Source organism: Mustela lutreola, chromosome 9 (genome assembly GCF_030435805.1).
Source record: "Mustela lutreola isolate mMusLut2 chromosome 9, mMusLut2.pri, whole genome shotgun sequence".
NCBI classification, from domain to species: domain Eukaryota; kingdom Metazoa; phylum Chordata; class Mammalia; order Carnivora; family Mustelidae; genus Mustela; species Mustela lutreola.
In genome coordinates this window covers 10,527,412-10,554,972 of record NC_081298.1, presented here as the reverse complement: position 1 = coordinate 10,554,972, position 27,561 = coordinate 10,527,412, and the positions used below count along the sequence as shown (strand labels likewise).

The following is a 27,561-nucleotide window of genomic DNA, read 5'->3' as shown; positions in this document are numbered from 1 at the left end:
GATGGAGGCTCGCCTGTGCTCCCTGCTCAGTGGGGAGTCTGCTTCTCCTCTGCCTGCTGCTGTCTCTCTCTCTCTCTGTCAGATAAGTAAATAAAATCTTTTTTAAAAAAAGAAAAGAGGGGCACCTGGGTGGCTCAGTCAGTTAGGCATCTGCCTTTGGCTCTGATCATGATCCCAGGGTCCTGGGATGGAGCCTAGCATGGGGCTTCCTGTTTGGCAGGGGGTCTGCTTTTCTCTCTCTCAACCTCTCTCTCTCAGCCCCTCCCCACTGCTCATTCTCTCTCTTTTCTCTCCCAAATAAATAAAATCTTAAAAAAAAAAAAAAAAAGTGAAAATGGACTCATCTGTTACCTGTGTCTCAAGCAGCTTCCTCCTCCGCACCTGGGTGCAGAGAGAATTTCATCCAAGCACATGGCCCCTTGGACTAACTGAGAGAATTCTCCAGTACATCCGTGGAGAGATCACCAGTCATGCTGAGGCCTGAGCCGGCAGTTCTGCAGCTGCTCAGGTGTGATCACCTCAGATGTGGGACCCCTGAGCCGGCAGTGACTTGTCACAGAGTGAACGCCTCAGGAACAGGAGAGCTATCCTGGAGACTTCCTCGGGCGCTTCGGTCTCCTGAAAACAAGGACAGCAGATAAATATTGGAAAGGACAATATTGTGCCGAAAGGACAAAAAGTGCCGACTTGAGCCGCCCCGCGCGCACCAAAGCCCTTCTCCCTCGATGCAGACAGGTGGGTGTAAAACTGACACCCCCTCCCCGAGCCTCGCGGGGAGGGTTTAGTGCATTGCCAGGAATATCTGTGAGTCACTGCCCGGCACTTAGAGTGGAAATGACGATTTTTATTTTATTTTTTTTAACATTTTTTAAAAATATTTATTTATTTATTTATTTGACAGAGAGAGAGATCATAAGCAGGCAGAGAAGCAGGCAAAGAGCCCAATGCGGAGCTTGATCCCAGGACCCCAGGTTCATGACCTGAGCCGAAGGCAGAGGCTTTAACCCACTGAGCCAGGTGCCCCAAAATGATGGTTTTTAAAAGACAAGGCCAAATGCTTCTCTTTGTGTCAGAACCTTACTTCCATGCCATTGAACCCTACGCCAAGAAAGAACTTTGCTGTTATTTTCCTGATACTTTCCACAATTGCAAAGTCACGGCTGAGGAAGATAAGAGAATCCCCCGAAGTATCTGTGTCCAGGTATTGATAAAGACCATGCCCTTGGGAAATACTACTGCAGGCCAAAGGAAGCCCCAGAACTAATGGAACTCGTTGGTCCTAAAGGAACTGGGTGCCTCACGACTGAGTTGGTTTGTGTGTGTGAAGTTTTCCGCTCTCGCCTTCAGACCACAGACAATGCTCTCCCCATGTCTCCCGAGGAGTCGGTCCTATCGAGTTGGACAGTACGGTGACTGCAGCCCAGAGCATGAATTCGTCTTACCTTCTCTGGCCATATTTTCCCGTCCCCTCTGTGATCCCCTCCTGCTACTCTTTTCCTTCACAGCCTGTGTTTCCAGGGAAATGAAGACGAACACATTTGCTGCAGCCTATTGAGAGCAAGTGGATTCTTCCCTAATTCACAAACATCTGTTACTCTGAAGGGCTTCATTCATCTTATGAAAGGTGAGATTGAAAGGCCCTCTCCGCAGAGTGGGTTTTACAAATGACAAATACCCAGATACACTGAAAACGTCAGGGCTAGAATGAGAATCCTTTGCAACAGGTGAGAAGGTGAGCAGCACGTAAAATGCTGTGTACAAAGTCAGTTCCTACTTGTTATAGGCTGTTAGAGAGATCACACGGCTATTTAGGGAACTTCCTGATGTAGGATTGGCAGATTTCTATTCTGGAGAATTCTTTTTTTTTTTTTTTTTAAGATTTTATTTATTTATTTGACAGACAGAGATCACAAGTAGGCAGAGAGGCAGGCAGAGAGAGAGAGAGAGAGAGAGGGAAGCAGGCTTCCTGCGGAGCAGGGAGCCCGATGCGGGGCTCGATCCCAGGACCCTGAGATCATGACCCGAGCCGAAGGCAGCAGCCCAAACCACTGAGCCACCCAGGCGCCCCTATTCTGGAGAATTCTTATTTGTTCTTTCTGCTTTTGATATGGCTGGAGGTTTTCCATCAGGTTACCTATGGAATTGTTCAGAGCCAAGTTAGACAGAGTTGTATCAGCAGTTTACAAAGGTAGCCATCCTGTATCTGGGCAGGAGATAAAAGTTGTGTTCTCTATTTTATTACGTTTTCCATGCTGGCCGTTTAAAGCTAAAAGCAAATTCTCTCTCTTGGGAAACTCAGCTTTTCTGTTTGTTATGGCTTTATGATACTGGCTGATATCAGTAGAAGGAAATACATTTTCCAGACTCGAGTAGTTTTTTTTCTCTTTCAGCCTTAATATCCAAAGCGGAGTATGTTCTGCCTGCTTCACAGTCACTAGTAAATGAAATTATCTTCACGTTTCTGTCAAGGAAGGCAGGCTGTTAACAACCAATCTCTCAAGACAAAAATCCTGTTACTCTTTAAAAAGTTGAAGTTAATCGTAGATCTAGGCCAACTTAGACATTTAATTCACGTTTCTTAAATGGGTTAATGTGTCTTTATTATTAGGAGCTGGTATTTAGTCTTAGTCATAAAATTTTTAAATTGAGGAGAAAGAGTAGTGACTGACAAGTAATTAACTAGAGATCAAATGAGAATCAAACAATTTGAAAAATCCTGTGTAACGGCACTGAGAATTGCATGTTTTTCACTGGTAAATGTGTGTGTCTGACAAATACATTTGCAAATGTTTCATTAAAAAAAAAAAGTGCCGACTTGGTTTCAGGAAACCACGTCACCTACTCTAACTTAGGAAACATGAAAATCACTTTGAAACACTTGCCGGGAATGAATATGAACAAGTCCGGGCCTTACCGGGCAACCGCTGCAGAGCCGATTAGACAGGCCCCTTCCCCGTCACCGACAGCACATGGGACCATGTCTCAGGGACACGACAGGCACGCGGTGCTCCCCCCGCCACTGATGGAATTCTTCCCAGGACTGACTCCTGGCTTAGGGAACAGCGCGAGGGGGAGCTCTGGTGTAGAAGAGAAATGCCATCCTCCAGTGCAGAAGGAAGCTTTGGGTTGGGAGCCCCGTGGCCCCAGATGTGGGCTTTGCAGCTGTCAGAGCATGTGGCCCAGGGACACCATGCACAGGGCTCCCACGGGGACTGGGCCCGACACAATGCTGCAGGCCCTGTGAGGAAGTCTCAGCTTTGTGCCCACCTGACTTACCACCTCGGCAACATTTACTCATCTCTCTTTTTAACCAAGAGAAAGCAGGCCTCGGGCTGAGGTCACTCAGCAACCAATAGCATCTGGCTAGTAGAACCGTGTTTGGCAAAGGATGATGGTTTTCCGTGGACAGTTTCCTGTTTTGAATCTTTTAAAGTTTAAATAGTGAGTCTACCAGGTAAGGAGAGAAGGCACAAAATCCTAATAGGACGTGGGGTCGAGTTAGACGTAACGTACTCACACTGGTTCAATTGTTGGGACAGACGCACCACAGGAGTAACGTAGGAGGTCGGGTGCGGGGCGTAGAGGACTTCCCTGCACCTTCTCTGCAACTTTTTCATGAATCTAAAATTAGGCTGAATGTTACAGTTTATATAAATATATTTTTTAAAGATTTTATTTGTCAGAGTGAGAGAAAAGCACAAGCAGGGGGAGTGGCAGGGAGAGGGAGAATCAGACTCCCCGCTGAGCAGGGAGCCAGAGAGCCAGCGAGAGTGAGAGTCCGAGTGAGTGAGAGAGAGAGGATGCAGAGAGAGAGACGCAGGGCTGGATCCTAGGACTCCAGGATGATGACCTGAGCCGAAGGCAGACCCTTAACTGAGCCACCCAGGCATCCCAGTATTTGTTTGTTTGCGTGTTTATTATTGATATTTTTTATATTTTTATTATGAACCCAGAGAAAAATTGACCCATGCTATTTTTTTTTTTTTAACATGTAGGTCCGGAGAGGAATGGAGAACGTAGACGGACTGTGGCAACAGCATTAACACTCGGATCCAGGGGAGGGGCGAGGGGCCTCCTGATGCTCTTCACTCTGCTTGCTGCAGGTCGGAAATTGGTTACAGTGAAGTCGGGGTGAGGGGCTGGGGGGAAGGAAATCAGTGCACAGGAAAAATCTTAAGTCCATGGGAGCCCCCAAGGCATGAATATGGCCAGAGTTGTCAAAGCGATGCCTGAGCTGTGGGCCTTTGGGGGACACTAGGGAAAGAGGCGGCCTGGCAGGGAGATCCTTGCCCCAGGACTACCCACTGCCCCAGGACCCTCGCTACAGCCTCCCTGGGCACACAGCTTCCAGATGGCACGGCATACCCAGTTCTTTCCACCCATGCTCTCCCCACAGCACCCTCGTGCTGCAAGCCGAGAAGGTGCTGTCACCCCGCAAGCCAGGCTGGGTATTTCGGGGACAAAGATGAATAAGGAGGAAATGTTCTCGCAGGAGACAGATGTGTAAACAGAGACCCACAGGGCCAAGTGCTCCCTGCAGCCCAGGGAGTGAGTGCTGGGTGGGACAGTGCCTTTGAGAATGAAGGGGATGCCCCAAGGAAGTGTGTCACCAGGGACGGATGAGTAAACAGGTTATAGGATCTTTCCAGAGAACCTTCCTTCTCAGGCCCGCAGGGTAAGGCCAGAAACGGCAGCCTTTGTGCCCTGCAGAGCCTGGGTTTCTACCTCTCTCCTGCTCTGTTGAGTAAACAGCCTGAGTGCTTGTTGTGTGCTAAGCCCCCTAGCTGGGAACTCTGTCCCCACCCTCATCCCTCTCACCTGGCTGATACTTTAACCCTCAACCTGCTGGTGCCCACAAGAGGCACATTCTCTCAGAGCCTTCTCTGAGCCCCTACTTGGCACTGGGCCCCCCTTGATGCCAGGCCCACTGCCTCACCAGGGCAGAGCTGGGTAAGCACGCAGACCCTGGAGTCCGGTCCTCTGTTCCTAGCTGTATGGCCTCAGGCAAGTCCCTTCACCTTTCCAGGCTTCCGTTTCCTTGTCTGTAAATAACTAGAATGCCTCAGTGGTATGTTCTGAAGATTGGGTGGGAATAACTAGAGTGCCTCAGTGGTATGTTCTGAAGATTGGGTGAAATAATGCCTGCCTTCTTAACGCGAGGTCTGGGGACCAGCCAACTGGAGCTTGTTAGTAGAGTCCCACAGCCCACCCCAGACCTCCCAAACCAGATCCCACATTTTACCAGGATCCCAAAGTGAGTCGCATGCATGTTCAACTCGTGAAGCACAAGACAGCAGACCGTGTTTGGCTCCTGCTGAATATCTGTTATCATCACCATCATCCTCTGTCATCGCATGAGACGAGCTGTTTTCGTGTTCTTCTCCACCTAGTCCGTCCTGCCCAGGACAGCTGTGTTGCCGCTGCGCCCTTAGTGCCCGGAGCAGAGGAGGTGGTGGGTAATTAAGGGCTGGATCTCCTCATTTGTCCAGTTCTCCTGGAGAAGCCCGACTGGGGACCAGGTGACCTCACTCCTGGGGCTTTTTGGACTCCTTACTGCCATTAATGCCCCAACAGGACCGCAGGGACAAAGTCTAGAGTGGCGAAAGGACCTCCCACTTGGGCAGTGGGGATGTGAGCTTAACAGAAAGGACAAACCCCCAAACTCAACCTACTTGGTACAATCCATGATTTGCCTGATAGTGACATCAAAACTCCCCTTCTCTGTCAGCACTGTCTACCTTCAGCGCTGCTGAGAATGTCACGTTGCTGGATTCTTCCTGGAGATAAATGGCCAGATCCTTCATTCTCAGGCCTCTCTTCCACACTCAGAGCCTCCTCTTCACCCAGAGCCTCACCCCAGGCACCTCTGCTCCACTGTGACAAGCTCCCAGTCCATCAGATAGAAGAAGGCTCTGTTTTGCTGGGGAAATGTTTAGAGCGACAGGTTCCTGCTCTGGTGTCTGCCAGTGCCATAAACCTTGGTTCAACAGAAGAATGAATCTGCCCTGAAGATTAGAGCTTTATCAGCTGGGGGGATTAGCAAAAGCCCAGGCCTGACCTGCGAGCAAATCCCAGCCACCCTCCACACTCCCTTTGGGACCCTCCAGAGTCAAATACTTTCAGAACCAACTCCAGTTAAGTAAACAGCTCTCTGCACATGAGTGCCCACAGGGTTTCTCTGAGGACCTGACATTCTCCACTTGGTGACTGTCATTTCCTTACAAACATAACATTGAAAGCGATCTTTGCATTCCCAGAATGACTTCCCCAGCTGAGGAATTCTGCGAGGCTCCTTGAGTTCAGGGCTGGTGCTGTATTTTGTGCTTTTATGACAACACTGCCTAAATGCATCCTGTACAATTTTGACAAGACCCCTTTGCCCCCCTCCCCTAGCATGCGTGTCTCTCTTTGCCGCAGACTTCTAGTAAAAGCTTCAAATATGCACTGCCTAAATTGAACCCTGATGCTAGGAACACTAATGGGGCGCCCTCTTCAAAGCCATTCTCTGCAACCCAACAGTTTACATGTTGCTGGAAACAATGGACTTAAGTGCACAATTTATTTGGGTTGGCTGGTTTCATGCTGGTTGGAATCTGCTTTGGGGGAAAAACAAACCCTGCATGTGTTTAGATTTATAATTTATACCAAAAGCACAAATACCTCGTAATAGGGCTAGAATGAGACACAGTTACGAGCAGGAGGCATGCACATGTTGGCTCTGCTCTCACGGATGTACTACCAGAGACTACAGACTGCTTTTTGGTTAAGCCACCACTCCCTCTTCCTCCCCTAATGCCCCCCTCCCAAAAAAAAACCCTGACCTGGTGCTTTCTCAGCTGTTCTGCACACCTGCTCCATCCCTGCAACAGCCTCACCCTTGGCCTCATGATTCCCAGGTCAGGGAGGAGGAAACTGAGGCATAGGAAGGTGAAGTCCTTTCCCCAAGCTCCCACAGCAAGGTGTAGCGCCAGGATTCACACTCGAGCAGTCTTGCTACAGAACCAGTGCTTTCTCAACTCTTAGGTCCTTCTGTAGTGAAGTCTACAGAACCACTAGCCAGAAGGCTCCATTAACCCAATTTTTTATTGCTGTTGAGTTGGAAGAGAAACAAGGCAAATGGCAAGACAATAATAAAATGATATGAGGGCTTAACCGGAGGAGAAATGAGGCCCCGCTCCCCAGATTAATCCACACAACCTGGAAAGAACACATCATCTCTATATTCTGCACCTCCATCTTTAGGGCCAGAGAAGGAGATGCCAAGTCCCAAGAGGAGACCCAGCATCCCAGAGGATCTCCATCAATAAGAGCCAGTGCTGCCTTTTGGATTCCAGAACCAGGAAGAAGAGTGTGCTCCAGGGAGATCGCTATGGCGGGCATGACAATAAGAGCCCCTGGTGAGTGTCTTTCTGGGGTCCCCTGCCCTTCGCAGTGTGCTGATCGGCTCCTTCTGAACGCCTTTGTCTCCGCCTTGAATCTGGGTGGCACTGTGACTTGCTTTCCCACAATGAGGTAGAAGCGGTGGTCTGCCAGCTTTGGAAGCAGGCCCTCACCCCAGACTTTCTGCTTTTCCTTTCACTTGCTTGGAATTTCAAGACAAATAGTGGAGAGGCCTGGGCTAGCTCCTTAGAAGACTAGACGTCTGTGTGGATGGGAACCACGGCAACTCCGCTGACAGCAGAACCCTGCTGGGTGTGTGGGGGAGGCCACCTTGGACCCTCCAGCCCCAGTTGAGTTGTGGGATGACTGTGAGCCCCAGGAGTGAGCCCAAGAAGGTCAGCAGCAATACTGCCCAGACTGCCACCCCACCGAATGGTGAGAAACAACCAAGCCATCACTGCTTTAAGATACTAAGTTTTGGGGTCATTTGCTACACAGCAGCTAGAGCGGAAATCATCACTGTTCACAGAACGAAAAGGAAGGTTCTCTGCTGAAACCACAACTGTTAGGAGTATTTCCATATGACCATGTCTCTAGCAAAAGAGTTTCTGGAGGATTTGTGGAAGCATGTGTCGAAATGTGTCCTTAGCCCATCTGTGAGGACACTGGTAGCCCAAAGGTAACTTCACTTCTGTTCACCTACTAAATATTTGACCATTGTTTTCCATATGAAAAAGGAACCATCGTCAGCACCGGAGATGCAGATAAATTTGCCACAGCACTCTAAGAACTCCTGGGACAAGAGAGGAAGCGGGCAAAAACGCTGTTAGGAATTCATTCAGGAAATGTCCAGTACCAGGCGCCGCCACGTTCAAGGCTGGGAATACAAAGATGGGAAGGTCACAAATGCAGACGTCATGGGATCTGTGTCTTGTGGGGGACAGGGACTTAAATAAAAGGAAGACAGGGGTGCCTGGGTGGCTCAGACAGTTAAGCGTCCCACTCTTGGTTTCTGCTCAGGTCCTGATCTCATAGGTCTAGAGATGGAGCCCCTCGTCGGGCTCTGGACAATTTTGACAAGACCCATTTGCCCCCCCTCCCCAAGCATGCGTGTCTCTCTTTGCTGCAGACTTCTAGTAAAAGCTTCAAATCAAATATGCACTGCCTAAATTGAACCCTGATGCTAGGAACAGAGCAGAGAGTCTGCTTGGATATCCTCTCCCTCTGCCCCTTCCCCCGCTCATGCACTTTCTCTCTCAAATAAATCTTTTAAAAAAATTTTAAAAAGAAGACATGTGGGGACGCCTGGGTGGCTCAGTTGGTTAAGCAGCTGCCTTCGGCTCAGGTCATGATCCCAGCGTCCTGGGATCGAGTCCCACATCGGGCTCCTTGCTCGGCAGGGAGCCTGCTTCTCCCTCTGCCTCTGCCTGCCACTCTGTCTGCCTGTGCTTGCTTTCTCCCCCTCTCTCTCTGATAAATAAATAAAAAAAAAAAAAAATTAAAAAAAAAAATAAAATAAAATAAAAAAAAAAGAAGACATGTGAACATATGACCACAAATGGTGTCCAGTGATGTGAAGAAGTAGCACGGGGTGCCCGGAAGGAGACTTCACCTGGTGAGAGGAGGTCTGGAAGGTTCTGGAAGGTTTGCTGGGTTAGTTAGGTCAGCCTGGAGCCCAACTTTGTTTTACATACAAACACAGAGTATTTTCCTCATGGTTGTTATATATACTGAACTTTCCTGGAATGCTGTGACCATGCGAATCAAGAGAAGGCTGAACTTTGGGAATTCATGTTGGTTGCTATTCTAGAGGAACAGCTCCGGCAGCGGTTGCACCCAGCATGCTTGAGGCGCGTGGGTGGTCCGCACCCAGCACCTAGACCCACCTGCACCTGTGGCCGTCGTGTTTCCACCTGGAAGCTCAAGCCCCTGGAGGCTGCACTGGGACTTCCAGCAGTAACACACACAGGATCTTTTTTTAAGATTTGATTTATTTATTTGACAGGGAAAGACACAGCGAGAGAAGGAACACAAGCAGGGGGAGTGGAAGAGGGAGAAGCAGGCTTCCCGCTGAGCAGGGAGTCCGATGTGGGGTTCGATCCCAGCACCCAGGAGTCATGACCTGAGCCAAAGGCAGATGCTCAACAACTGAGCCACCCAGGTGCCCCCACATGATTTTATCGTAAGTTACTTTTGACTCGCCTTTATCTTACAGTCTGAGAATTCTGTAGACATAGGTTACCTTATTGAGGAATTTCATTTCAGGGTTGACGAAGAGGACTTAGGTCTGATCAGGTTAGAGCCGCAGACATCGGGGTGTCTGGGGGGGTCAGGCCGTTAAGTGTCTGCCTTCAGCTCAGGTCATGATCCTAGGGTCCCGCAATCAAATCCACATGGGGCTCCCTGCTCAGCAGGGAGTCTGCTTCTCCCCCTGCCCCCTCCCCTCACTTGTGCGAGCTCTCTCTCTCTCTCCCAAATAAATTTTTAAAAATCTTAAAAAAAAAAAAAAAAAAAGGTGGGGGGTGCCTGTGTGGCTCAGTGGGTTAGTCTCTGCCTTCAGCTCAGGTCATGATCCTAGGGTCCTGGGATTGAGCCCCGCATCCAGCTCTCTGCTCAGTAGGGAGCCTGCTTCCTCCTCTCTCTCTCTGCCTGCCTCTCTGCCTGCCTGTGATCTCTGTCAAATAAGTAAATAAAATCTTAAAAAAAAAAAAAGTCACATGCTCTACCGACTAAGCCAGCCAGATGCCCCCTAAACTGTATACTTTGAAAGGGTGAATTTTATGGCCTCTTAGTTACATTTTAGGCAAAACACAAAGACAAAGCTGAAGGGCTAGACGGGGCCATGCCATGCAGGGTGCTTGTGGCCTAGGCGGTGGAGTCTTATCGTGAGCGTCAGACTCGGGGGAGCCGCGGAAGTTTTGGGGCATGCATGTGGCAGCCTAGGTTTGCGTGTGAGAAAAATCTCTGTGACGAGCGGGCTGGAGATGGGGACAGGGGATGACTTCAGAGGGCGAGGACGAGCGAGAGCGTATGGGCCGGCACCCGGCTTTGGGCTAGAGCGAGACGGTGTGTACAGTGGCACCCAGAGCAGTGTGTGGGAGCCGCTGGCACAGGCCGGCTGGGAGAGATGGCGTCTGATGGTGGCTTCCAGAAGGATGTTCTGGAAGAGAAGGCATCTGAGCAGAACTTTGTGGCGTTGGTATAGGGCATCCAGAGAGTCAAAGGGTACACTAGAAAAGAAGGAAGCAAATGAACAGAAGTTTACGTGGTTCCACTTGGCCAAGTGGGAAGAGAAACAAAAATTATGGGAATGTATTCAGATTGTCTAGAAAGACAGAACCAATAGGGGATCTAAAGATACATGTAGGAGGAGATTTAGTATGGGAACTGACACACGAGATTATGGAGACCCAGAAGTCCCCCAGTCTGCCCTCTGTAAGCTGGAGAACCCGGAAAACTGGTGGTGTAATTCAGCCCAAGTCTGAGGACGGCGGGAAATGGACATGCCGGCCCTAACTTTGCCTTTGCTGTTCCGTTCAGGCCCTCCACAGACCGGTGGTGCCCACCTGTGCTGGTGAGGGCAACCTTCTTCCCTCAGTCCGACTCAGATGCTCATCTCTTCCAGAAACATCCTCACAGACACACTCAGAAGTAAGGTTTTACCAGCTCTCTGGGCATCCCTTATCCCGCCAGGCCGACATAGAGAAATCTGTTCTCACGAGTCCGCTTCATGTCAGCCTGACGGCGCTATGCATCTCCTTAAACGGAGCTTGATTTCCTAATAGAGACAATGACTTAAGTCCTAATTCTGCTGAACATGGTACCACCATCCAGGGCATGACCGAAAGCGCGGGAATACTGACCAGCAGAGTGTGTCCCCCCACATCCCCCCAACTTCCCCGGGGCGGCTTAGCCCCTCTTCCCAGGAGACTGTGGTTCAAACAGCACCTTATCCCTCCGGTCCCACCGCGCTACAAAGCGGCTGGCAGATTTTTCATCTCAGATCTATTTGGGAGGGAAAAGAAGTTGCCCAAGGTGGGTTCAGGCCAACTTGTAGCATGTGGACTTTATTTTATAGTCAATAAAGTCATTCTTTCTCTTCTTGAGCCATAAAACTCCGTTGACTTTGCATGTCTGTTTTGTATTACACATTCCAGTCCCTCAAATCTCTTGATAACAAGTTCCCTTAAGGGAGAAATTGTGCTCGTTGTTGGGAAAATGTGATCCACCGCTCCACCGGGGACACTCGAGGACCCCAGACACCGAGATGCAGGGAGGTGGTGTGTTCAAGTGTCAGAAAAACCATACCCCAGGAGCGCTCCATTGGGGGCTGAGGACAGCCGCCCAGTAGTAAACAGGGGACGTGTATTCTTTCTGCCACTTAAACTCCCTAGCTTTGCTCTCAGCAGTAAATACCAAAAACAAATACATATTTGTTGAAGTTTCGTTTCATTCCATTTGGATTCCCATTGTTGAGGCCTAATCGTTTCTTGTGTGTCACGCTTTTTTTTTTAAAGGTACTTGAATCTTTACCTTATGGTTTTAACAGCCATGGAAAAAGTCTTGAAATATTTTCAAAGGGAGAAAGGTGGGGCAGGAGGGAGGTGACAGAGATAAAAGATACAGTTATCAAACTTAAGAGCCAGTGCAAACCCACCAAGCTGAAGGCAAATGAGACTTCTGAAGGGGAGGAAAGTGAACTGGGAAAAACGCCAAGCACATGCCACTAGCTTGCTTTCCATCTGGCGTTTATGCAGTCTGGGACACCCAGAGGGAGCCTGTGTGTGGGGCAGGAGTGACCCTAGGACTTCTGGGCACGGCAGTGGACAAAAGGGCGGCAGCCCTAAAGACAGCAAAATTGACTTCCATAGTTGGTCCTCATGTTTCCGGAAAGTTCAATGTTTCCCCAGTTGCCTCAGGACAAAAACAACCACTGGTGCTTTCTAGAAAGGCAGGTTTGGGGCGCCTGGGTGGCTCAGGCAGCAGAGCATGCGATCCTCGATCGAGGGGTTATGAGTTGGAGCCCCACGTTGGGTGTAGAGATTACTGAAAAACGGTCGTTAGGAGCGGCCTGGGTGGCTCAGTTGGTTAAAGCATCTGCCTTGGGCTCAGGTCATGATCTCAGGGTCCTTGCTCCGCAGGGAGTCGTCTTCTCCCTCTCCCTCTGCCCTTCCCCCTGCTCACGTGCTCGCTCGCTCTCCCTCTCTCGATCTCTGTTTCTCTCAAATCAATAAAATCTTTTGTAAAAATTAAAATAAAAAAATAAAATCATAAAAAAGGCAGGTTTAAGGGCCTCACCCCAAACCCAGTGAAGCAGAATGTCAAGGAGAGAGAGTTCATTGAGTGTTCATGGTCAAGTTGCTTAACTCCCACAGGCCTCCATTTCTTCATCATGCAACAGTGCTAGAAGAGCGGCCAGCCGCGGGCTTGCGTGAGGCTTTCATCAGGGCGCTCAGGTGAGGACCTCCGCAGCATGCCGGCACCTGACTCACACTCGGTAGCCCTTACCTGCGTACCTCCTGTTTCCTGTTTCCTGTTCCAGGTAAGTCACAAAGCTCCCAAGTCGCTTTGTCTAACCTCAGTCTTGAGGTGGCCACTGGTCAGAACCTCTGCAGAGCCCACCTGCGTCTCGGTCCAACCTTAAGTAATTCACCGCATATGTCGTGTTGGGGGCCCTGGCCTGTGCTCGCATGCTGGCTCACCCTTCACCAGAGTGAGCAGAGGTGGACTCGCCTTGGGTTCCGTCTAAGATGGTCACTGCCTCTTAGAACCGGAGCCGGCCCTTCCGCAACATGGGGGTCCAACATGCGTGGGTCCGCTTACACGTGGATTTTTTTTTTGGTAAGTGTAGCACAGTACTACAAATGTATTTCTCTTCTTTATGATTTTCTTAATACCAATTTCTTTTCTGTAGCTTACTTCACTGTAAGAATACAACACGCAGTACATATAACATGCAAAAATCTGCTGTTGTTGTTGCTTTAATCTGTTGTTTATGTTATCGGCAGGGCTTCCGGTCAACGGGAGGTTATTACTAGCTCAGTTTTTGAAAGTCAAAGCTATCGTGGATTTTTGACTGGGCGGGGCCGATGCTCCCAACCCACGCTTTGTTCAGGGGTCAACCATCCGTAGATTCTGATTGATCACCCTCATTTACTCGTGGGCACTGCTCCGGACCAGAACAGTTCTAGTTTCTGGAAATCAAGTGGGAAAAACAAGGTCCATGCTTACGTGGAGTTCATGGTGTCATGGGGGATGCAAATCATAAAGAAAGCAAGTAGGTCTGTGCAGAACGTCTTCCTTTCTTACCAGAAGCGGAGCTGGAGCCGTACAGGAGTGCCAGAGGGAACCGCAGAGGCCGTGAGTGCAGGGAAGGGTGGTGGGAGATAAGGTTAGGGAAAGCAGGCAAGATAGAGACTATCGGAGGCTGTGGAGAGGGGTTTGCTTTGACTGCAGGCGAGATAAGAAGCTTTCAGAGGGCTTCAGCCAGAGGAGGGACCTGATGGCTCACTCGGGTTTTACTGGGTCCCTTCTGGCTTGGAGTCGGGGCTAGACTGGAGAGGGGCAGGAGCAGGCCAGAAGCCAGGGAGGAGGCACTGCAAGAGACCGCACAAAAAATGGCGGCAACTTGGTCCGGGGTAGAAGTCGTGGAAGTGGTGAGAAGGAGTTGGATTCTGGAGCTGTTTGGGAGGTCAAGCCAAGAGGGTTGGAGGTGGGTGTGAGAGAAGCAGAGGAGTCCAGGAGGAGTGCAGCAGTAGTCGCCTAGAAGCGACAGCCGCATGGATGGAAAGAGCTCGACGAGACGGTGGGTGGAGAGATCAGGGGTTCAGTCTGGACTGCGTTCAGTTTGAGATGTCTAGTAGATAGGAGTAATGAAGGGGCTGAGCAGGCAGGTTAATGTGCGTCTGGGTTCAGAGGAGAGATTGGGGCGGGAGATAGCAGGGAAGGCCACCAGCGCAGGTGGTGTTTGATGCCATGACACTGAAGACTGTAACCTGCAGAAGGAGTCGTAGAAGACGTCCGGGACCCAGGCCCGGGGTCCAGTCACAGAAATGGGGGCCAGGCACAGCCTCCCTCAGCAGATGTGGAATCAGAACCTTCTATCGTGGGGCCCTGACCTCCACACGTCACCTCTGCCGACCTCCTTCCCCAGCCACGGCACAAGGGGAGGGCAGGATCCAGGGAGAAGAGGAGGAGAGAGGGCTGCAAACCACAAAGGGCAGAAAACTTTAGTCATCATTTAGTTCTTCTTAGGGAGCCAAGTGCAGAAATCCAGGTTCATCCTGGGTCGGACCATATCACGGACGCTCATTCATTCAACAAACATCTCCTGAGCGTCTCTTATGTGCCAGGCACTGGTAACTGACCAGGGAAGTAGACACAGTCCCTGGCTTCAGGGAGCCTCTTTTTTTTTTTTTTTTTTTAAGATTTTATTTATTTATTTGACAGACAAGAGATCACAAGTAGGGCAGAGAGAGGAAGGGAAGAAGGCTCCCTGCTGAGCAGAGCGCCCAATGTGGGACTCCATCGAAGGACCCTGGGATCATGACCTGAGCCGAAGGCAGAGGCTTTAACCCACTGAGCCACCCAGGCGCCCCAGGGAGCCTCTTTCTTAGCAAAGGGGCCACCGTCCTAACTGCAACCTTTTATAGTCTTACTTCTCTTGGATTTCTAACATTTGGTGCTTCTAAAAGTGTATTTTCTCCATTTTTGTGTCTGTTCCTAAGAGGTGAGCAGAGATCACTCCAGATCTCTATTTGTAGGCACTGCTCCACGGACGGAACACAGGCATGTAGAGGATTGTTGCTGTGTTTTCCTATGTGACGTTGGTTTTTCAGTGACATAGTACACTCGTGAGCTGGGCACAGGACCACAGCAGTGTTCTGCTGTGGTGGAAATGAAGCAAGATAGTGTGAGAGTGAAGACTGGTTAATATCGTAGAGCTTCACCGTGCTGGTGCTCTGGCGTCACCAAGACCCAGTGGGAAGGTGGGACACATGCACACTTGTCGCTTCTGTGCTCACTGGGCAAGCGGAGGCTCCCACGCCGACTGGTTTTTTTAAGGGAAACTCAAACACAGTTACTCATCTTTTTAAAATAGAAATTGAGACAGAAGCCATTGACATTTTAGACATTTCATGGGACACTGTTAACACACCGCTAGCTGGGTTGAGGGCCACTGTTTGGGAAACAGTTAAGACACATCGGGCGTCAGATCTCAGTGTTACCGCTCCCAGCTGCGTGACTAGAAGCAAGTCATTGTACTCCGCAGGCTCTGAGTTTCTCCGTCCATCAACGGGAACACTAACGGTTCCTGTCAGTCATCCCCTGAGAAGTACATGACATCAGACCCGTGAAGGCCTTGGCTTTCCACAGTCCCCTCTCCCTAAAGGGCCGCCATTACAGTGGGAAAGGAAGGCAGAGGGTTGGACCGGGCGCTGGCGAGCCCTGGTGCCCTGTGAAGGAAGGGGAGGGGTGTCACCCAGGCAGCCAGAGCAGCAGATCAGGTCACCCAGCCCCAGTGCTCAGACTGGACCTCCCCAGACCTGTCCGGACGTGGTACTTTGTGCTGGCTGGCTGGCAGGGAGGTCTGCCCTGGGGGTGCTGCTGCCCGGGCACAGGGAAGGACCAGGGCACTCGTCCGGGATGAGGCAGCTGCGCAGACATGGGGAGTGAGGGGGTCCAGGGTTCATAGTAGAGTTACGGTCCTGGATGGCCAGAGAGGCGGTGATGCCGTGGACGGAAATGGAGTGTGCTGACGATAGAGAAGTGAAGACAGATGATGATATTTAGAAGATGAAGAATTCAGAGAGAAATGAGTGCAAAGGGAGTGTCTGAGGAATTTGGGGATGCGGCCATTTCTTGTCCTTAAATCACCTCTTCAGAGCAGCTCACCAGCGTTATAAGTGCAAATGACTCTGACCTCAATTAAATCTCAACTCTGGGAACAAATTAGCACCGGGGAACGCTTTGCAGATGCTCCTCAGTGTGGAGAACCGGGCTTCCAGCTCAGACTGCCCTCTGTTGGACGCCTCAGCCCCACATTCCAGAAGGAAAACAAATATCCCGAGAGCCTCCCAACCCTTCCCATACAATTACTGTTTTACTTTCAGGATAGCGCTGTGAAGGGCTCCTGTTTCCAAGGTGGGGACACTGAGGCACAGAGAGGCTGAGCACCATGTCCCAAATCCCAGGCGGGGCGGAGCTAAGCTCAGAGGCCGAGCTCCATGCTTCACTCAGTAGACTCAGCTGTCCCTGGACGTGGGAAGAATGATTTGTTCCAAAGGGACCAGAGGTTCCCCCCTGAAAAGGACTGCCAAGGCACCCAAGTCAGAGTCCCTTTCTTAGGTAACTGAAGACATGATCTTAAGGGCCGAGGTTGAAATGTGACCAGAATATGCTTATTCAAATCCTTTGCTCCTGGGTCTGGGCAGGGCACCAGACCAGCCAAGGTAAAGGACCATAGCGCTATTAGAGGTTGACAGAAACACAAGGACCTTCCTGGGCAGAGAATCAGGAGGCCGTGTTCTTGGTTGTGTTTGGAACTCACATGTGACTTCCATCAGGTTCTTCCCCCCGTCCCGTCTGCTGATCAGCAAAAGGAGGTGTTCCGTTCAACAGCGCATTTTCCAACTTCCGACTCTGCTGATGACTGGCACTGTCCCTCAAGAAGACAGCTTTGGCCGTCCCTACACATTTAAATGTGCACACCCACTAATTTCTTGGATTATGACTAGAGAAATACCCACAGAAGTGCACAAGACAGATGCCCAGGATGTTCAGTGAAACACTGAGTGCTGATGACTTGAATGTCTACCATCATAAGACTGTCTAGATAAGTTACAGCATACCTATCCCTTGGAAAGCAACGTAGCCTGGAGAAAAGAATGAAGAAGGAATGTAAGTAGTGAAGTGGAAGTACCACCATGATATATATATTTTTTTCTTAGAGAGTGCACATGTGGTGGAGGGGAGTGGGCAGAAGGAGAGGGAGAGAGAAAACCTTAAGCAGGCTCTGTGCCTAGCACAGAGCCTGAGGCAGGGCTTGGATTTTATGACCCTGAGATCATGACCTGAGCCAAAATCAAGAGTCAGATGCTTAACCCACTGAGCCATCCATGCGCTCCCATGATGATATATTCTTGAGTGAAACAAGCAAAATTTGCCCAATAAAAAAATCTGTATGGTATGTGTACATTGCTGTATTTATAACGAAAGATCTAGAAGGAAGAGTGAGGGGGAAACTTTTCCCCTACAGAATGCTTTGCTTTTATAATAAAAATTACTTTAAAATATTTTAATGTGTAGAATACTATAAGGTAAGTCTATATGCATCTCACCTAAGCAGTTTTGAGTTCTTGAACTTCCAGAAGAACCCGATGATTTGAGATGCGCAGTGTTCCTCAGATTCCGTGTGTCTAGTGCTTATGCACCAGCTACACACACTAGCCCGTGGGGCGGACTATTTGGCAAGTGGGAAATGGAGGCCCCAGACTGGTTTCTCAAGGCTATTTCTACCATACGCAGGATGCCGCCTCTCTGTTCCTGTCCTTTGGGATCTCATTCCTGTGGGGACACTTAGTGCATTGTACCGTCATCGTGGGCTCCAGCACTGTGCTGTTCAAAATGGAGCCTGCTGAACCCTAACTACAGAATCAGGGCTTGCATTTGATAGGACTTTGGGATTTTTTAATTTCCTTCTTTACTGGCAATTCATTTTTTATTATATTTTACGAAAGTATTCATCTGCAATGAGTGGAAAATTCTTTAGAATCTGGCCCTTCAGGGGTGCCTGGGTGGCTCAGTTGTTAAGCATCTGCCTTCGGCTCAGGTCGTGATCCCGGGGTCCTGGGATCGAGCCTCGCGTCGGGCTCCCTGCTGGGTGGGAAGCCTGCTTCTCCCTCTCCCACTCCCCCTGCTTGTGTTCCCTCTCTCACACTCTCTGTCAAATAAATAAATAAAATCTTTAAAATATATATATAAGAAAAGTGAGGCAAGGGCCACACACAAATAAAAAGCAGCACTCATGGCTCACGGTTACAAAGTCAGACGAGGTTGGCAGACTCAGATAAACATTCTTACCAGCCTGAACAAGGAACAGGAAACACAGGCCCCATGCACAAAGCTCTTAATTTGAAGAGCTGCTGTTTAAGAGGAAGCTTTCGGACCATTGACTTCAGGGTGAAGAAAAGGAGGAGTGGGCAGGGTCCCAGCCTGGGTCAGGTTCAACCGTGAGGGAAACAACTTCAGCCTAAAAAGTTTTTGCCTCAGTTCACGGGCAGAAACTCCCCAGCCCTGAAGGTGGCTGGGCCTACCTTGCTCTGTTTTCAAATTTTCCACAGGCACTTTCCAGAGACAAACAGGTCTTCCTTAAACGTAGAGGGACCCAGAAGGAGAAAGATGACTCCGCTTTCCCCTTTCAAGCTCTCCTGTAAGGTCACGCCATAGAAAGCAGGGTCAGAATGGACCTGAGTCCTAAGCCCTTCCCCTGTGTGTGAATCATTAAACAGGCCATTTACACTCCGTCCCCACGTCTGCAAATGGGATGACAGCAGGACCCGCGTTCATGTGAGGGCAAAATGGGAGAGTGCGTATAGCTCACTCAGCTCAGGCCTGAAGCCGCGGGAGCCTTCCACACACGCTAGCTCAGGGCTCTTCCTAATCATAGACCAAAGTGCAAGCCCAAAGGAGTCGTGGGCAGTGACAGGTACCATTAATTCAACACAGGGCATGTGCCAGTGACAGCGTCAGGTGACACATTTATCTTCTGGTGGGATTCTCCGTACAACCTCTGAGTAGCTCCTCAGTAGCACATTTTAGTAAGGACAGGACACAGAGAGATGAGGTGCCCTGTCCCAGCTGGGCCACCTCAGAGGCATGGGGCATGGGGACTGAGCCGGGCTCCCCTGCCGCGCTCCCCATCATCACCCACCTCTCATCCTCCTGGTTTCCTGGGTCTTGCTGTCTTTTCTGTTTCCCAAGAGAAAGCATAAGATCGCAGGCATCTGGGCATCGGCTTTGACTGGCTTTGTCGTGGTTCTCAAGCTTTCTTCATTGGCTTGATTTTACAAAAATTTGGCATTCCCTTAAATTAAAAAATACATATATATGTTTGGTTCTTAATGTCCCCTGGGGGTGGGGAAGGTTTCTAAATCTAAAGGATTTCGTTCACTTCTCCTTAATGCTGAATTTAATAAGGCTAAGTCACTGGATCTTTGCTAACAAGTTGGGTTGTTTGTTGCTTCATTTTCATTTTGGAAACTTCTCTCCATAGTGAACCATCCTCCCTCTGCTGAAAAAAATCCCATGAGGAATACTGATCAGATGCCAGAGCTGTGGAGCAGATCCCCTGGAGGCCATCATGTTTCTAGAAGGCTCCTAGAAGGCAACAAGTCTTGCAACCTGACTCTTAACTGACTTCTTCTTACCTGTTGGATTGTCTCAGGGCAAGGGGAAAAGGACACAGGCATGCTTTCTGCTTCCAGACAAAATTATGTATTTCATAATGGAAGAAATCTTTTCATACCAACAATTGAAATTCACTGTACCCTGTCAAAGGCAACAGAGGGCAAGAGACCTGGAACCCAGCTGCCTGGGTTTGGGCACCAGCTCTACCCCTTATCTGTGGGGCCCCGGGCAAGTTGCTTAATGTGTCTATGCTCCGGTTTCCTCCGGTAAAATGCGGGCGATAACAGTACATGAATCCATGTATTTTTGTGAAGATAAAACTGGGTTTGTCAGACTGAAGGATTGTCCCGGGACGCTCGGGGATACAACTGGGAAAGTCCCAGGCAAACCCACCCTAAGATAAAAGGGGAGTACACTGTAGTGCTTTAGGCACATTTCACTGCTCCGTCCGTAGTCTTAGCTGCCATTATTCACGGTTACCCCCGGCAGCCATCTTCCTTGCCGTTGGTGCCATGGTCCTCGTTTACTTATCGTCCACTCTATAGGGGACTTCCGTGTGTCTCTTCACCCACACCACCATTGATCTGGCACCACCAAACTCCCCCAGGAAATGTTTCTTGCTGTTTATAGAACAAGCTTCCAGAGAATCAACTATATGCCAGGCAAACAGCTTCCCAACAAATCGTGTAGTCTTTCTCCCTCAACCCTCCAGCAGCATCTAACTTGAAGGTTAAAATAGAGAGAATGCCATGTGATGACAGACTGATGTACTCACATCCAAGGAACAGCCATGATGGCCGGCAACCCCATGAAGCTAAGGGGAGAGGCCTAGAACCTTCCCCCTCACAACCCCCAGGAGGACCCAACCCTGGCAACACCTTGATTTTGGACTTCTGGCCTCCAGAACCGTAAGAGGACAGATTTCTGTCGGTTTAAGCCCTCTGGTTGGTGGCACCTTGTTACAGCAGCCCGAAGAATCAAGGACAGCCTGCTTATGACCCAAGTCTAGACCTTCCCAGTCTTGTGTCCTGACAAATCCAAGGGCCTCTTCACTGGTCTCCCTGCCTGTGTTATCTGTCTCTCCTCATGTCTGTCTGAAAACACCAGCTTGTGGCTCCCAGGTCAGAGACACCCCGTGACACCCAGCGCCTCCATCAGCACTTCCCAAATTTACCGGAGGGTAAGAATCCCACAGATGATACTTCAAATTACAGGTTCCCTGGCCCCATTCCAGACCTCTGGAAATGGGCTTGTGGAAGGGGAGCCTTGGAATCTGCATTTTTAATGAGCATCCAGAATGACTGGTAACCTCAGGGACATTTGGGGCACTCTGGCCCACGAGATGAAATCCAGAAGAGACCGAGGATCTTGGTTCTGTGACTTCCATACCATGACACCAACCTCATATTCAAATGTCACTTCCTGAGGTTTCCAGGGCCTCCGAATTCATCCCGCTGTGCTGCCTGCCTCGCAGTCCTTCAGCTTGCTCATCCTCTACCCAAGGATGCTGGCGTCCTTGAGAACCACTCCGGCCTCGCCATCCCCCCCGCCCCCCTGAAAACTGCTCTTCCTTTCCTCCCTCTTCTAAATCTAGAATCCAGAATCTGAATGATGCCACTTAAAGCTTAAAGTTATCTCTGATTACTCAGAGACAGCCTTTCGGTGAACTCAGAATAAAAACAAAACCCCACACCCCCACCTGCAAAGACCCAGCATGACCGGGCCCCACCCACCTCTCACAAGCCGCCTCTTCTGGAACCATTCTCCTTCAGTCTCGAAGTTCCAGGCACGGGCTTTCCTGTAATTCCTCAAACACACCGCATTTCTCCCGCCTGGATTCTTGCCACATGCTCTTCTCTCTCCCCACCCCCAACACCTTATAATATTTCAATATCATGTCCTCAGAGCTTTTCCTACAACCCATCCTAATTAGAACGCGCACGCGTGCACACATACACACACACACTCTCTCTCTCTCTCTCTCTCTCCACTTATACTCAATCACCACCCTGTTTGACCAATTGCAGACATTTAAAAATCAGGAAGTGTGACGTAAAACCATCCAACCTCATAAGGAATCAGAAGGCCTGCCATGACAAAGCCATGTTCTCAGCCACACAGGTGGGAGGTGAGCCCTGGCCTGGCCACCCCCCAGCCTCTCCACTCCCTTCAGCTACCAGCCTGGGCCCAAACAACCGTGTTTGTGACACTTCCTTGACCCCCCTCCCAAAATGAATTCACTTATCACATGTCTGCCTCATGGAAACAGATGGTCTTGGTCCCCAGAGCAGCCCCAGCGTCTCGCCTGTGCCAGGCACAGGGCTGGACCTCACCGAACAAGAACTGAATGAGTGAATGATGGATAGATGGATGTCCTGCCTTCCCGTGTCCCATAAGCCATACCATTCATTTTGCCTTTTAATTACACCCTTCCCCACTGCACTCATTAATTTGCTGCCCCCGGTGCCTCCCTCCTCTGTAGAGCTTATGAAAATACAAATCTGATCCTTTCATCGCCCAGTTGTAAACATTCGAGGAGTCTCCCAGCACCACTGGGGAAAGCACAGACTGGTCAGGAGAGCATGTGAGGCCCATCTATCTCATCATCCTTTCCCACCTCCAGAGAGGAGAGGGCCCCCCCCACCGGGCACACCCACGCCCCACGCAATGGCTTAGGGAACACACCATGTTCTTCCCCGCCCCCACACCTCTGCCGCAAAGCTCCCTTTCCCTGGAATGCCTCCTCCCCCGTCCCACAGCCCGCCATGCCTCTAGCAAACTCCCACTCCTTCTTCTGCCCGATGGCTAACCAGAGAGTCACTTCACTGTGAAACACTCCAGACCGCCCCCCCACCCCCAGGCTGACTTAGTCATTCTCTCTCTTCTGCTCCCGCCCTCCTCCTTGCGTACCCTGGCCTCAGCCCTGAGTCATGGCTCAAAATAGCAGCTGATGTCTTCTGAGTGCTTGCCGCGTGCCAGGACAGAGTGAGCTTTATCGCCTTTAATCCTTGCGCTCGTGCTGAGCCCCTGCCTGCAAAGAAGCCTTCCCCGCTCCGCCCCCTCCCCCAAACACACAGAGATGCAGACGGATCACTTTCTCACCCCAGCTTCCCTGAGAGGTCACCCCTGCCACCTCCTGTTGGGTTTTCTTTCTCCTTCCACACCTTGCTCTACCCCCCTGGCCTCCCCATCTTCCCTCCCTGCTTTATTTTTCTCCACGTATCACTAACACACTACACATTTTGATTAATCTGTGTGTTCAGTCTCTACCCTGTGGAATGTCAGCTCTGGGAGGGCAGGGATGTTGTCACGTCTTGTTTACTACTGTAAGCTTACCTTCTAGAATAGCACCTGGCACATAATAGACTATAAATACTTATTAATTCAAGGAGGATAGATGTTATCACTATCTTCGGTTGATTCCCAAGGTAAATGGTCTAGAGAGAGAAAGATGGGTTCCACAGGTGGTAGAGTCAAATGTGATCTCTGGAATGTCAACTCCAACAACCCCCCACCACCCTTAACTACAGCGGCCACCACTTCCTGAAGACATCTCTCCCTGGCTCTGACTTCTCAGCTGGACGTGGGTTCCTTGGAAGCAAGAACTCTATTGTATTCAGATTTTTGTTTCCTTGCATGATCCATGGTAGAAGCTCAAGAATATTTGCGGAACCAATCTATATGTGAACTGTGAAATGCTAGATGGTAGAAATCCTATCCTCACTTTTTATCCTTTATCTCCATGCTGAAAGCAGTGCTGTAGACATAGCTGAGGCTTTAAATACTTACTACATTAACGAATTCTGTTATGGCACTAGGTCATAAAAATAATTAGCAATCATGACAATAATGGGTAACCTTTACAAAGTCCTCACTCTGTGCTGGGTCCTTTCCTGAATGCTTTGCACACAAATGAAGATGATCAACTCTCTTCCTATCCTCATTTTCTAGATGACGAAATGGAAGCTCAGAGAGGTTAAGAGCTTGCCCAAGGTCACACAGCTAGGAAATAGCAGAGGCAGGATTTGAATGTAGGCACCTGAGAGTCACATTTTTAACTACTCTGGGCTGCATCTCAGCTAAGAGATGTCCATTACAAGGCCATCCCATGTGAAGACAAGAAGAATGGTTTATTATACATTTCTGTTTTATTTCAAGGGATTTCTTGAAATTCTGCCAAAGGCTTTGGTAGGCAGTACTACTTGCTAAATAATAACCACTAGCATGCGTGTTACACTTGATGGTTGGCAGAGCGCTTCATGCACTGCTTTTCCGCTGACCCCTGCAACAATGTTATGAGGTGGCTGCTTCTGTCTCGTCTCATAGAAGAGGACTCTGACGCTCTGAGCGGTTAAACGAACAAGTTCAAGGTCACCCAATCAATGCGGAGCAGAGCAAGGGCTCAAGTTAACGTCTATCAGAAAAATATTAAGATCTGACTGTTTTCTTTCTTTCTTTTTTTAATAAGACTTTTTAATGTATTTATTTGACAGAGAGAGATCACAAGCAGGCAGAGAGAGAGAGAGAGAGGAGCAAGCAGGCTCCCCGCTGAGCAGGGAGCCCGATGCGGGACTCGATCCCAGGACCCTGGCATCATGACCTGAGCTGAAGGCAGAGGCTTTAACCCACTGAACCACCCAGGCATCCCGATCTGAGTGTTTTCAACCATAAGATTCTTCCATGTCACTTACAAGTAAATAAAATAATCCACAGGAGAGCATTCGGCACGGTGCATGGAACAAGGTAGGACCCTCAGATAAATGGGAATTATCATCATCTTCATCCACACCTCCTAGGACTGGAATATTTTAGCTGATGACGGCAGACCGTCTGTGAAGCCTGATGGGAAGATTACCCATTTCATTCTAGTTCGTCCCTGGTAATGTTGAAATAATGATCAATCTCCATTATCCCTGGGGAACCGAAGAATGTTAAGAGCTGGAAGGAGTTGCGGAGATGAGCTCATCCAGCGCCTGCATTCACAGACGGAGAAATTAAGTCCTAGAGAGGGAAGAGGTCAGAGGGCAAACTTCTCCAGGGTAGGGCTCCGGCACTGTGCCTGGCACATACGGCCTCCCATGAAGACGGCTTTTACCTAAAAGGGCATCTAGCTTCCTAAAGGCTACAGGAGGTAATTCGTTCGTTTCCTGAGCTTCCAGCACTCCCGCCCCACCCCCACACAAAGTACCAAAGTGTTATAAGCTATTAACCAGAAAACCGGTCATGTGACTTAATTCCACCTCTGCTAAAGGGCTTAAAATGCTTTGGTGAGTAGTCTGAGATTCATAAATATACACTTCAACTCTTAAAGAATTATTAACCAGCTCCATCAGAACTGGAACTTGAGCAATCAAGGGGAAAAAGAGCTGGCAAGAAAAATGTCTTGAATAAAATCTCGCCACTAGTATATATGACTCTTTGGCACCTCATTCTCCCTTTCTTAAAGACAGAAGTACTGAAAAGGGCGATGTGGCACCGGTGTAACCCCTACTGGCTTCTTCAGAGGGCGGAGACAGGCTGGACGGACCTGCCAGCGTGTGGGTGTGATAATCAGTGGTAGCCCATTCCCAACTAACGATTTTGAGACCCTATAATTTATCGAGTCCGTGTCATACTCACCTTACTTATCTCACTAACTCACTGGGTACTAATTCTCCCAGGCATGGGACTAGCTTTTCATTCCATGATCAGCTTTCGCTTGAGGATTTGGGGGTGGGGAGGGATGACGGAGAGAAATGAGATTAGGGCTCAGTCTGGGAACTAAAGAAACAGAAATATAAACCCTCCTCTGTGCTGTTGCTCTGGGCTTCACGCTTCTCAAGGAAGGCTGAGTTTCAGGCCCTGCCAACAAACGCGCAGCCACAATAGCTCATGGAATGAAAAGGTTCCCTCCTCCACAATACCTTTATCAAATTCAAACTATTTTCCACATTCCTTCCTTACACCACTCAGGCACACCTGTGACGCAGGCCTCAGAGCAAATTCCACTCAGGAGATCCAGGAAGCTCTGGCCCGGTCCTCCCTGTAGAAAGGAAAGTCCAAGAAGGATACCACACCCGGAGGAGGGGAGAGAGGACATGACAATGCCTCTAGGAATGCAGGGCCCACGCAGGTGTGTTGGCGTCCGTGAACTTCCTTTTGGAAAGGGCCTGATAAATCAGTATGGATAATAGTAATAGAGCTCAGCCACCCCACACTCGCTCATGTTGAAGTGGGGCCTGGCTTCCAGGGCATGGCCCTGGCAGTTGGGGAGAAGGTGACAGCTGAGAATAAAGATTCCTAAAGGCTGTGACATGTTCTCTACTCAACGGTTCATAAACCCAGGGGCGGGGCAGGGCGGGGTGTGTGTGTGTGTGTGTGTGTGTGTGCCCTGGGTGTCCCTGGGACCTTTTCAGGGGATTCTCAAAACTATAACTATTTTCACACTACTGATCTGTTACTTGTTCTTCTCACCGTCATTGTCTCACAGGTATCCAGTGGTGTTTTACAGAAGGGACATGGTGTGCGATGATGTCACCCTGATGACTCATGGAATGTGTGTGCTTGTATGTTCTTTTGATGAAACATTCTGTTTTAGTTCTCAGACAATGAATATTAAAAGACATAACACACAAACTAAATACTCGGGGGCCCTTCATAATTTTTAAGGTCTTAACGGGTCTTGAGTCCAAACCATGGAGCTACCCTATCACAACACCACACTTAATGTCCAGCACAGCCCAAATCAGGTGCTTTCGAACAGGGGGTGGAGGCCACAGCCTTATTATCATTCAGCTTAGGATGGAATCCTTTCCATCTGTACTTCCACCCAAAACCGCCAGAAAAAACTTAAATTCCCCCAGAAACACTTAGTGAACCCAACCCCCTTGGGGAAAGACGGGCTTCTCACCTTTGAGCCCGGGGGTGGTGGTGGTGGGGGGGGAGAGTTAGCCTGGAGAAACCACAGGCACCCAGTGAAGTCACGTGCGAGTACCTGCTAGGAGGCAGGTACCACTCTACGGGCTCAGCAACAGTCAGTTGACACGGTCGCTGCCTCCTCAGTGCTTTCATTCTGAGGCAGAGGCAGATGACTCCAAAAACATGAAAAAACAAACTTGTCACACAGGTGCTGGGAAGGATGTACAAGGGTCAGGAGGGATTTGAGGTAAGCAGATGAGGGGAAGGCCCTGAGGACTCAGGTGGAGTGAAGTACCCTAACCAATTCCTCCTGGCTCAGACACCGCCCCCACCCCCACCCCCACCCCGCAAGCCCAGGTCCGCGCAGAGGAGGGGTCAAGGGGGCCCTTCTACGTGGATGGGGGGACTTGAGGGTCTCCTCTCCACTTTCCCGGCATCGCCAATGCTAAACAGCGTCCCCGTAAGGAGAAACCTGACTCTGGGGCATTTAGAGCAAAGGGTTCAGTCTTTTATCAGACTTTATAGAGGACACCGCTCTATCACTACCCTCGGAGAAAAGAACGTTATCCAGAGGCTGCCACTGGTGGAAACTGCAATCAGCCAAGAAATGGAGAGAGGAGGGAGGAGGAGGAGGAGGGAGAGGAAGATCTTAGTTTAAAAATAAAATAAATACAAAATAAGCAAAGAAAAAAGAAAGCCCGGGCGGGCCCATCTAGAAGTCCTGAGGGAAGCCGGACCTGAGGGGAGCCATCCTGGCCTCAGTTCACTTTCCCTCCCCAACCGCGGCGCTCCCTCGACCTCCTGGGACCCGACGAGTTGCAGAAAAATCTCTACGGACGAGAACGAAGAGCCCTGATATTCTCCCCTACTAACTGC

At 49.8% G+C, this 27,561-nt stretch overlaps 2 long non-coding RNA genes across 5 annotated transcripts; one reads left to right on the top strand and one right to left on the bottom strand.

The window, feature by feature from the left end:
* Positions 1-916: 916 nt before the first annotated feature.
* Positions 917-26,372, top strand: LOC131807455 (uncharacterized). 3 transcript variants are annotated; one of them, XR_009344497.1, is made up of 7 exons: positions 917-1,624; positions 3,996-4,103; positions 7,243-7,397; positions 9,386-9,562; positions 12,756-12,922; positions 19,655-25,900; positions 26,258-26,372. It is a non-coding gene; the product is annotated as an uncharacterized LOC131807455 (long non-coding RNA). The 3 variants fall into 3 exon arrangements; XR_009344495.1 differs by lacking the exon at positions 9,386-9,562; XR_009344496.1 differs by lacking the exons at positions 917-1,624; positions 9,386-9,562 and adding an exon at positions 3,773-3,894.
* LOC131807457 (uncharacterized) lies at positions 10,524-24,606 on the bottom strand. 2 transcript variants are annotated; one of them, XR_009344499.1, is made up of 4 exons: positions 24,480-24,606; positions 19,313-19,465; positions 18,696-18,809; positions 10,524-10,610 (listed from the first exon to the last, which is right to left on the bottom strand). It is a non-coding gene; the product is annotated as an uncharacterized LOC131807457 (long non-coding RNA). The 2 variants fall into 2 exon arrangements; XR_009344500.1 differs by lacking the exon at positions 10,524-10,610 and adding an exon at positions 13,726-14,583.
* Positions 26,373-27,561: the final 1,189 nt, after the last annotated feature.